Raw genomic sequence first — 11,306 nt, 5'->3', positions numbered from 1 at the left:
TAGGCTCAGTGACGAACAGGAAAGACACCGATCAAGTCATTAGTGACTTAATAAGTAAAGCATCGCTGTCGCCTGAGCAGAAAACCGAACTACACCAGCTCTTACAAGAGTTTCAAGGTCTGTTCTCTGAGAGGCCTGGTAGGACTTCTGTCCTTACTCATGACATAGAACTTACCTCCCCAGAGCCAGTACGATCCAAGGCGTACCGGGTGTCACCCCGCCAGAGCGATATTATGGAGGCTGAGGTCAAGAAAATGCTACAGCTCGGTGTTATTGAAGCGGGTGAGAGTGATTATACCTCCCCTTTGATTTTAGTTGAGGTACCGGGCAAGGAACCTCGTCCTTGCGTCGACTACCGCAGGCTTAATTCCATCACTAAGGATCAAATTTATCCGATCCCTAACATCGAGGAGCGCCTTGAGAGAGTGAGTAGCGCTCAGTTTATTTCCACCCTAGATCTTGTCAGGGGTTATTGGCAGGTTCCACTTACAGAAGAGGCTAGTAGGTATGCGGCGTTCATTTCACCACTGGGGACATTCCGTCCTAAAGTTTTGAGTTTTGGTTTGAAGAACGCGCCATACTGCTTTTCGAGCCTCATGGATAAAGTGTTGCGGGGACAGCAAGAATTCGCTTTACCGTATCTAGACGACGTAGCGATATTCTCCGCATCCTGGCCGGAACATATGGCGCACTTGCGGGCAGTGCTAACCCGCCTTCGCGATGCGGGCTTGACAGTCAAGGCTCCCAAGTGCCAGTTAGCACAGGCCGAGGTTGTCTACCTCGGACACGTGATTGGTCGGGGTCGACGCCGCCCCTCTGAAATAAAGGTGGCCGCTGTGCGAGACTTCCCGCAACCGCGCACGAAGACCGATATTCGGTCGTTCTTAGGTGTCGCCGGCTACTATCAGAGGTACATCCCCAGGTACTCTGATATCGCGGCTCCCTTGACGGATGCTCTAAGAAAGACAGAGCCTCAAACAGTCGTCTGGGATGAGACGAAAGAAAGAGCTTTTAGCGCCCTAAAGAGCGCCCTAACAAGCCAGCCTGTGCTACGATCGCCCGACTACTCAAAAGGGTTCGTTGTTCAGTGTGATGCTAGTGAGCGAGGCATGGGCGTTGTACTGTGCCAACGGGAAAATGGAGAAGTAGAACACCCCGTCCTGTATGCTAGTCGTAAGCTGACGAGTCGTGAGCAGGCGTATAGCGCCACCGAGAAAGAGTGTGCGTGTATCGTGTGGGCCGTTCAGAAATTGTCATGTTACCTAGCTGGCTCGAGGTTTATCATTGAAACGGATCACTGCCCTCTCCAATGGCTGCAGACCATCTCTCCCAAAAATGGCCGCCTCCTGCGCTGGAGCCTCGCTTTGCAACAATATTCCTTTGAGGTACGTTACAAAAAGGGGAGTCTCAACGGTAACGCCGATGGCTTAAGTCGAAGCCCCTAACGTGGGAATCAGCCTCAAAATTGCTTGTTACTGATGTTTTTCTTCCTGAGGCAGGATTTTTAACTTATTGCTTTTGTGTAGTGTTTCAAAGTGATGATGTGCTTTTAGTGCAATTTTTCCGATTTGTGGACGCGTTCTGAGTGCTGCTAAACTACTGTAAGGAACTAGGCAGCAGTATAAAAGGGGGAAGAGCCTGGCAGGGCTTAGTGAGGGTTGTGCCGTGCTTGCTGACTGAGCGGTTGACTTTTGGCGTGGTTCTAACGCTTGCCGGAAACGAGAACAAAAATGTCAACTCTCCCGAAGTCACTTTGCAGTGTCCTGTGTGCACCTGAACGTGAGAACGAGGCCTTCTCTGTGCGCTGCGCTCAAGAAACGCCCAAGGACGCCCAACTTCGGTTATGAGCCTCATCGAGCGACATCCCTCCGGACAGCGGATGCAGTCCCCTGACCATCGGGATCTCCTTCCCCCGGCGGGGCGGTCTGTTACGTTTCGCCTTCAACGCGCGGTATTGCCGGCGCGGATGCAACGGACGCCGGGGCTTTGTTCAAAGCGGCGGACATTTTGGCCCGTCCGACGCCGCCGCAACGCCTACCCGCCAAGCGTGCCCAGGCGTGTTTCAGTGCCACGTGTCTTCGTGTGTGCGTGTGTGTGTGTGTGCCCTCGCTTGTCAAAGCGCGGCAGCCGGGGAGCGGAGTTCCCCGAATGAGGAGCCTGGAGGTCTCTCGGCTCAACAGTTCGCGCCGTCGTGGGCTCCTGCTGCGCCGTCCCGTGACCTTCATCCCGTGACCTTCCCTCCTTCCCTTTTGGACCGCGACGCCGGGAGTATAAGAGCAGCTGCCCCCGGACGCCAGAGGAGAGGCTCCGATTTGTACTGTTGAGTTACGTGCTCTCCCGTCTCTCCACTCCGGTCGACCTGACCGGCCGCTCTTTTGCTATGTTAGAATAAACCAGTTGTTCTGTCACCAGTCTTCTCATGCTTTGCCGGGACCTTCGGATGCTTCCAGTGCCCCAGGCCGCCAGGCCAACGCTACCCTTGGGGCTTGCGACCCATTGGCAATAACGGGCGTCAGCACCGAGACCCCAACAACTCGTGTCTGCGGTGCGATTCCAACAGAGGTAACGCTGATGGAACAACAATAAGGTAGTTGGAGCGCGGAATGGTGAGAAGTTCTTCACGAGCACGTTGTTTCGAAGCGTGAACGAAGACAATCCGCGCTTAAATGACCTAACGTCGGTATTCCCTTCTAAATACTCGACGAGGCATTTTAGCTGCGGGTCTGCTTGTTGCTGTTCAACGAAGTCTTCCGCGCTTATTATTCCAAGGAAGGCATCGTCATCCTCGTCGTCTTGCGGCGCCGGGTCAATGGGGGCGCATGATAGGCAATCGGTATCAGAGTGTTTTCGTCCAGACTTGTAGATTACAGTGATGTCATATTCTTGCAGTCTGAGGCTCCACCGCGCCAGCCGTCCTGATGGGTCCTGTAAATTGGCTAGCCAACACAACGCGTGATGGTCGCTGACGACTTTGACTGGCCTGCCATATATAGGTAAGGGCGGAATTTTGCTGTGGCCCAAATGATGGCGAGTCATTCCTTTTCGGTCGTAGAATAATTGCCTTCCACTTTTGACAGCGACCGGCTAGCGTAAGCTATCACCCGTTCGAGTACGTCTTTCCTCTGGAGTAGGACGGCGCCGAGCCCTAGGCTACTGGCGTCAGTGTGGATTTCGGTATCGGCGTCCTCGTCGAAGTGCGCAAGTACCGGCGGCGACTGCATGCGTCTTTTGAATTCTTCAAATGAGTCAGCCTGCGGCGTTTCCCAATTGAACTCGACATCACATTTGGTTAGATGTGTCAGCAGCTCAGCGATGTGTGAAAAGTCCTTGACAAAGCGCCTGTAGTAGGCGCACATGCCAAGGAATCTACGCATTGCCTTCTTGTCGATGGGCTGTGGGGACTTTGCGATTGCAGCTGTCTTCTGCGGGTCAGGGCAGACTCCAGATTCGCTGATGACGTGGCCTAGGAACAGCAGCTCACCGTAAGCGAAGCGGCACTTTTCCGGCTTCAGAGTGAGCCCTGATGACTTGATGGCCTCTAGTACTGTCGCAAGCCGCCTAAGGTGATCGTCGAAATTCCCGGTGAAAACGACGACGTCATCCAAGTAAATAAAACAGGTCTGCCACTTCAATCTTGCTAAAACCGGCGCCTGCGCTGGAACGTTGCAGGCGCCGAGCACAGACCAAATGGTATAACCTTGAACTCATAGAGGCCGTCTGGCGTGATGAAGGCGGTATTTTCACGATCTCTTTCGTCGACTCAAGCAGCCAGACTTGAGATCCATCGACGAGAAGTATTTAGCGTTATAGAGCCGATCCAATGCGTCGTCTATCCGTGGGAGGGTGTATACGTCCTCCGTGGTCTTTTTCAGTCGACGATAATCGACGCAGAAACGTAGGGTTCCGTCCTTTTTCTTCACCAAGACTACAGGAGATTCCCACGGGCTTTTCGACGGCTGGATGATGTCGTCGCGCAGCATTTCGTCGACTTCTTGCCTAATAGCTTCACGTTCTCGCGTCGAAACTCGGCAAGGGCTCTGGCGGAGTGGTCGAGCGCACTCTTCGGTTATTATGCGATGCTTTGAGACTGGTGTTTGTCGAATCCTCGATGACGTTGAAAAGCAGTCTTTGCATCGTCAGAGAAGAGTTCTGAGCTGTTGCTGCTTACTCATGGGGAGACTTGGATTTATGTCGGCGTCTGGTTCGGGAACTACGGTCGCGAGGTAGATGTGGCAGAATCCGAGAGGACAAACGCATTGCTGGTTTCCACAATTTCCTCGATTTACGCGATTGTCGTGCCCTTGCTGATGTGCTTGAACTCCCGGCTGAAGTTGGTTAGCATCACTTCCGCTTTCCCTCCGTGGAGTCGAGCGATCCCTCTTGCGATGCAAATTTCACGGTCGAGCAGTAGTCGTTGGTCGCCCTCGATGACGCCTTCTACGTCAGCGGGTGTTTCGGTGCCGACGGAAATAAAAATACTGGAGCGCGGCGGGATGCTCACTTGATCTTCGAGCACACTCAAGGCTTGGTGACTAGAAGAGCTCTCCGGCGGTATCGCTCGATTTTCCGACAGCGTTATCGACTTCGACTTCAGGTCGATGATTGCACCGTGTTGGTTCTGGATATCCATGCCAAGAATGACGTCTCGTGAACACTGTTGGAAGATAACGAAGGTGGCAGGGTAAGTCCGGTCATGAACGGTAATTCTTGCCGTGCAGATTCCATTCGGCGTTATGAGGTGTCCTCCAGCTGTCCGAATTTGCGGGCCTTCCCATGCAGTCTTAACTTTATTCAACTGGGCGGCGATGGGTCCACTCATGACGGAGTAATCGGCTCCTGTGTCTACTAAGGCAGTGACTGCGTGGCCGTCAAGCAGCACGTTGAGGTCGGTGGTTCTTTGTATTGCGTTACAGTTAGGTCTTGGCGTCGGATCACGGCTGCGTCGCGCTGACCTAGTGGCTAGTACGTGGCGTCGTCAGGTCGTCTTATGTCGGCGTATTCTTTGCTACCAGACTTCGTCGGGACGGCAGCGTGTCGTTATGTCGTCGATATTGTCTCTTCGGCATCTTCGTCGGCGACGGAGGATCTTCGTCAGTTCGACGAACAGCAACCGCACCTCCATCGGTTGCTGCTTTTAGTTTTCCGGATATGGGCTGACGGACCTATACCCCAGGATGGGCCAGTGTATGGACGGCACTGTGGCGACAGGTAGCGGCCTGGTGACGGCGAACGGGACGGTCATCGAGGGCTCCACTGAGGAGCGGTGACGTGGTCGGCTGTATCAAGAGGGCGCTCCCCAAGCTGTAGACGCGGCGCTTTGACGGCGAACCCTCTCAGTCCCAAGTCGCGGTATGGGCATCGGCGGTACACATTCCGCAGGCCGGCTTATCCGCAGTGATAGCAGAGCGGGCGGTGGTCGGGGGCTTGCCAAATGTCCGTCTTCCTCGCGTAGCTGCGCTGGGCGACGGGTAGGCGTGTTGGCGGTGGCGGCGGTGGACGATAGAATCCGCCTCTGGATGAATGGATGGATGTTATGAGCGTCCCCTTTGGAACGGGGCGGTGGGTTGCGCCGCCAAGCTCTTGCTATTATACTGCCTAATGTCCTACCTAGGTTAAACAATAAAAAAGAGAAAAGAAACACTATGAACTACCTCACCCAAATTTCCTGACCCCCTATTTCGAACTGTGCTTTTGTACGTCTCCGTTTTTTTGTCGTTTCGCTACTTTTCTTCCACCAATCCTCTAATCGCCTCTTACTAATGCCTATTGCGGACATGTTTACTTTTCCACTTCTATCGCTGAACCCAAGTGCTTCAAGGAGGCCAGTGGCGCCTAAATCGACCGCTGGGTAGACGTCTTCACATTCTAATAAAACATGATCCGTCGTTTCCATTACTTTACCGTAGCAAGCACATGCTTCTTCTTCCTTCTTATATCTCGCTTTATAGGTGCGTGTTCTAAGGCATCCCGATCTCGCTTCGAAATGTAATGAGCTTCCCTTTGAGTTATTTTCATTTCTCTTTCATTTTCCTGTGCTGCCCTCTGCCGCACGCGGCTGAAAACGTTCTGGAAGAGTTCCAGGGCTTTCGCCGGTTGATTTGTGTACCTGCGCCCACGTACGTTGAGTGCGCGTCGGTTGTGCGTTTCGTGGTTCGTGAATCATTAATGGCTTCTTCGGGACAGCATGTCGTTTCTGAAGCCATGTAGCACTCAATGACTACTGGGTGAGCAGGCCTGAGTGCGCTGTGCTGCAAGCAGTGCGGCCGATAATGGCACGCCGAGTTCCATTTGGCGGCACGGCTGCCTTAAAATTTGTCACTGATTTCTGCACTTGAACATCACTTTTTGTATTCTTTTTACACATTATTTAGACGTTTCGCATATTCAAAAAGTCTTCGAGCGCAGCCTTCCGCGTCGGACTTATTAAAGCGGTGCCCTTGTTTACATCGACATCTACAGCCGCAGGTCGTTCTTATCGTCGAATATTGTGGAAAAGGTCCATCGCTGATATGAAATAGTGTCAAAATGTAGCAAAAGATGCATATCTGCGCATCTGCGCACCCTGAGACGAGTCAATATGCACTATACGAAAAGTTTACACCCTTTGGAGTGTATATTTGCCGCACAACGATAATGAAAGAAACGATGAAAGACGACGACACGCTAAAACTCGTCAGAAGCCTCATAGTAAGCAGGGTAATCTAATCGCTGCCATACCACCCCATGATCAAGAGCGAAACGGAACAAGCAGAGACAATCCTGCGGAAGGCCTACAAGACGGCACTCCACCTACCAAGAAACACACCGAACGACAAGCTGCTACAGCTAGGGATTAGCAACACCTTCGCCGAACTGGCAGAAGCACAGCTTAGAGCACAGTTTTACCGACTCAGAGACACGGCTACGGGAAGAGCGCTCCTGACAAGGTTAGGTCGCGACCCAAGGAGGCATCTCGATCGATCCGCCGATATACCCGACGAGATCCGTAAGACCCTGCAGGTCAATCCCTTTCCGAAAAACATGGATCCAAATCTCCACGCGGAAGTCGCTGTTGCGCTTGCAGCGGCTGAGGGCTATCGAAAAGACAAATCAATGGTCATTTTAACGGATTCAAAAGAGACATGCAGGAACTACACAAAGGGTAGAATCTGCAGGGCTGCCTTAGCTATCCACCGCAAGGCAGAACACCTCAGACACACCGCAACCCACAAACTAATCTGGATTCCGGCACACACGGGGATAGAAGGAAATGAAAGGGCAGACAGCTTGGCTCGCGAGATCACGTACCGAGTCGAGCGGCCACACGCCCTGGAACAGCACTTCACCGTGGGGATCGGCTATTCAGAGTTACTGAAATACCACAGAGGCAAGAGAATTAGATACTCCCCGCCACACAAAGCATTAACACAGCAAGAAGCAGCTAGTTGGCGGAGGCTGCAAACGGGAAACTTCTCTAACTTACATATACTAAGCAAGATGTATCCTACACAATTTAGGAACACATGCCCGTGGTGCGGGGCATGTGTTACCTAGAAGTGTAAACGTAACTACACATTCCACCAACACAAAACCCCGAGTGCGGAGCAGTGGGAGAGCCGGCTCACCAGCTGCGAGCTCGCCGCCCAAAGGGCAATGGTGCAGCACGCAAGCGAAGCAGCGCGGCTCAGTGGAGCCCTGGACTAGGGGCCCAACCCTGCTAAGAAGGTCAAGCGTCTGCAGCGATGAAGACGAAGACCGAACGCTAAACCCTTAATGGACGAAATAAAGTTTTCTCTCTCTCTCTCTTGAAAACGCTGCGCTCGTTACTTTCCTGTCGGGAATGCTATGTCATGCTGATAACGCGCATGCCGTTCGTTACTGGAAAGTACTGGGCTCGCCGCGTTAAAGAAAGGAAATGCGGGCAAGACCGATGACGATTATAGTTGTGTGGCAAATATACACCCCAAAGGGTGCACCTGTTTTTAGAGTGTGAGCGGCCGAACCACTTAAACAACGGCAACTATGATCCATATACATATATTACAGGCTGTTAACTCATTCTCGCTTTTCTTTAACTCCATCATACTTACAGTTTTAGCGTGCCATAGAGCATCATTAGAGAAAACTGAACTCTCATAAGTGCTCATTTGTAGGCCATGTTGTTCTCTCACGAAAACGCGCGGATGCCATCGCTCACACGGCGTTGGTATAAATGAGCGAGGCGGTTGTTTATGCTGCTGTATACCGAATACACCGTCTCTTGTTTGCCGCTAGACGCAGAGGCAAACAGTGCATCTCTGAAATTGAGAAATGTGTCGGCAAAGCAACACGTACAGGCCCACCCATATACGCAGCGAATGCGGCCGACAGCCTACAGGTACGGTTGGCACAGCGCTGTGTCGCTCCGTGCGAAGTGAAGTGTAGCTGATTTCAAATCGCTAAGGCCAGAATTGAACTATAAATGCTGTTTCGTTCGACCTAACTGCTTACATTTCAGTTCAGGTCTGCCGGTAGCGAGTGCACGAACTCGACGGCGCCAGGTTAACCTTCGCTGAACAGGATCGACACTCAAACTTCGTGGGCACGGGTTGAGAGAGTTAAAGCTTGTGCATTTCAACTTGGCAGGCGTACTTGACTCATCTTGAGCACGATTAAGTATATATACAAGCGAAGACGCTGTCGCTATTCTGTTGTCGGTTCGACGGCGGATCGCGCGGGGTGCGGTCGAACGATGGTCGGCACGCTGATTTTGCCGGTGCCTTCGACAAGAAAGCCTGTCGCCGTACAACTCGCGCTCGTCGGTTGCGTTGTTGTCGACCTGGCATGATAAAAAGGTTTCAGTGACGCACAACAGTCGGTCAATCATTGGAGTGAGCGTCTTGTCGGTCTCGTATCGACCCAGCGTTGCTGCGCCTTACGAGTACGTGCAGTCAGGAACACGCTGCCACCACCAGCAAGTGAGGACCGACGCTACAAAAAGACCTCGTCAGCAACGTGATGTACTTAAGTGTCACCCAAGTATAACGCACGGGTTTCTCATTAAATTAGCGAGCCATTCATGAAAGGCGGCAAGTATACCTGGCTCACGGTGCAGTCCGGACAACTCGGACGACGCTAAGGTCGCTTTCTCTTTTAAAGTGTAGTTGCAGTCTTACGCTACGCACGTTTTCGGCACCGCACCGACGTCGAGCTACCAGTAGAGTTTCAACGCGGTACACGGCACGAGTGTTTGCAGCAGCGCGCGTCCTAGCGTTTTTTTGTTTTGTTTTTTTTGTTTTTTTTTTTCGGGGGCATTTCGGCGCGCGGCCACGCGCGCGACCCTTCCAAAACGTTTTGCGACTAATCCGCTAGGGCAGGGCGACGGCGACGTAGGTCATCGCTCCCAGAACGGGAAGCGGCGATTCGGGCTGCACTTCGGAAACGCCCAGTGATTGTCGAAGTTCGTCCTTGACGATGTCAGTGACTGAGGACACCTGAGGTTGTGACGAAGGAAACATCTTGCGCAATTCCTCGCGCACAATGACCCTGATGGTCTCTTGGAGGTCACCGGAGCCCAGTGCTTGGATGGCGCACTGCGGCGTGAGCACTTGGCCGTTATATTGTGTAGTGCGCATTTCTAGAGTTTTCTCAATCGTTGTTGATTCTGTCAAGAACTCAGCTACAGCATTCGGTGGGTTTCGGATCAGTCCGGCGAAAAGTTCGTGCTTTACGCCTCCCATCAAAAGCGCACTTTTTTCTCTTCGGACATTTCCGGGTCGGCGTGCCGAAATAGATGGGTCATCTCTTCCGTGAAGATGGCGATGGTCTCATTGGGTAGTTGCCCTCGGGTTTCCAGCAAAACTTCGGCCCTTTCTTTTCGGACAACGCTCGTGAACGTCCTCAAGAAGTTACTGCGGAACAGGTCCCACGTACGTTGTAAGGGCGGACTCCCAGTTCTCGAACCAAGTCCTCGCGGCACCTTCCAAGGAGAAGTACACATGTCGTAGCTTATCCTGGGTACAGCCAGAGCATGTGATCAAAAGAGCTCGAGTCATGACCACATTTTGGGCACGACTGAGAGTGGTCAGGGTCTAATACTGTTAAGGGACCGAGGAGTGGGTTACGAACGGGTTTGCAGAAGTCTGAGTGTGCTAGTCTGAGGTTTGTTCAATTTGGGGTGCGGGGGTGGAAATGTCCTCCTGCCCAGATGATAATGGAAGACAATTTCGTGGAAAGTACATAATGGATCTTTATGGATGTTGGCGTTGTTCCAAGCCTGGCTATCCGCGACAGCGCATTATGTGAAATCGCGCGCTCTCCAGTGGGCCTGCTCGTTAGCATTACATCCGAGCGGATTAACTGAGCCATCTAGATGGGCTGGGAACCATGAGATAGCAGCATTGCTAAGGACCCAGATGATTTTCAGCAACGTTAGTAATCATAAATAGACAAACTGAAACTAAAAATGAGAAGACGATAGGGGGAACTCTTGCGCTGTGAAAGGCCAGAGCGATCGCCGCTTCCTCTGCCACATGAGCAAACTTAGTATAGACAGACGCTTCTTTTAACCAGGTTGCCAACACGTCTATAACCGAGACAGCGAACTTATCCCCACTGTCATATCTGGCGGCATCGACAAAGAGGGCACTTGTGCTGATCGATCTTTTTAAGGATGGACTTGGCTCTCGCGAATCTTCTACTCTCGATATGCACTGGGTGGATGCTTCGCGGGACAGGGTCAACCATGATGCGAGTTCTGGTTTCGCGGGTCAAGCTAACTTTGGTCGCTGGTTCATGTCTGGGTCGGATAACCGCTTCTTATAAAATTTTGATCCCTGGCTTAGTGGATGATAACCCCGTTATTTGAGCCACTGTGAGAGCTTCTATTAGCTCATCGATGGTGTTCTGGAGTTCTAGCTCCAGCAGCTTCTCGGTGCTCGTCGACTGCGGAAGGCCGAGGACGTGCTTGAGGCCGGTTTTGATTAGGGAATCAAGTTTGACTTTTTCCACCTTACCTCAATTAAGGTACGGCGCGATGTAGATAACATCACTTAAGATGAATGCCTGATAAGCTCTCAGCAGATCGTCCTCCTTAGGAGCGCCTCTTCGATTTGAGACACGGGCTACAAGTCTTACGATACTATGTACTAGCCTGTCCGGTGAGCCTGTTGAGGGCTGTCGAGTTGCAGCCCTTGGCATCAATGAGGAGACCTAGAATCTTGACCGAGTCTATCCTCGGTATGGGATGTCCATTCTTAGCTCGAATTTCTATCGGCAGAATTTCCAGAGGCGCAAGGTTTCTCACCCCTTGCCTGGACTGTTGGTATAGCAGTAGCTCTGATTTAGTG

The sequence above is a fragment of the Dermacentor andersoni genome, chromosome 1 (assembly GCF_023375885.2).
Source record: "Dermacentor andersoni chromosome 1, qqDerAnde1_hic_scaffold, whole genome shotgun sequence".
NCBI classification, from domain to species: Eukaryota; Metazoa; Arthropoda; class Arachnida; order Ixodida; family Ixodidae; genus Dermacentor; species Dermacentor andersoni.
This window is presented reverse-complemented; position numbering follows the sequence as displayed.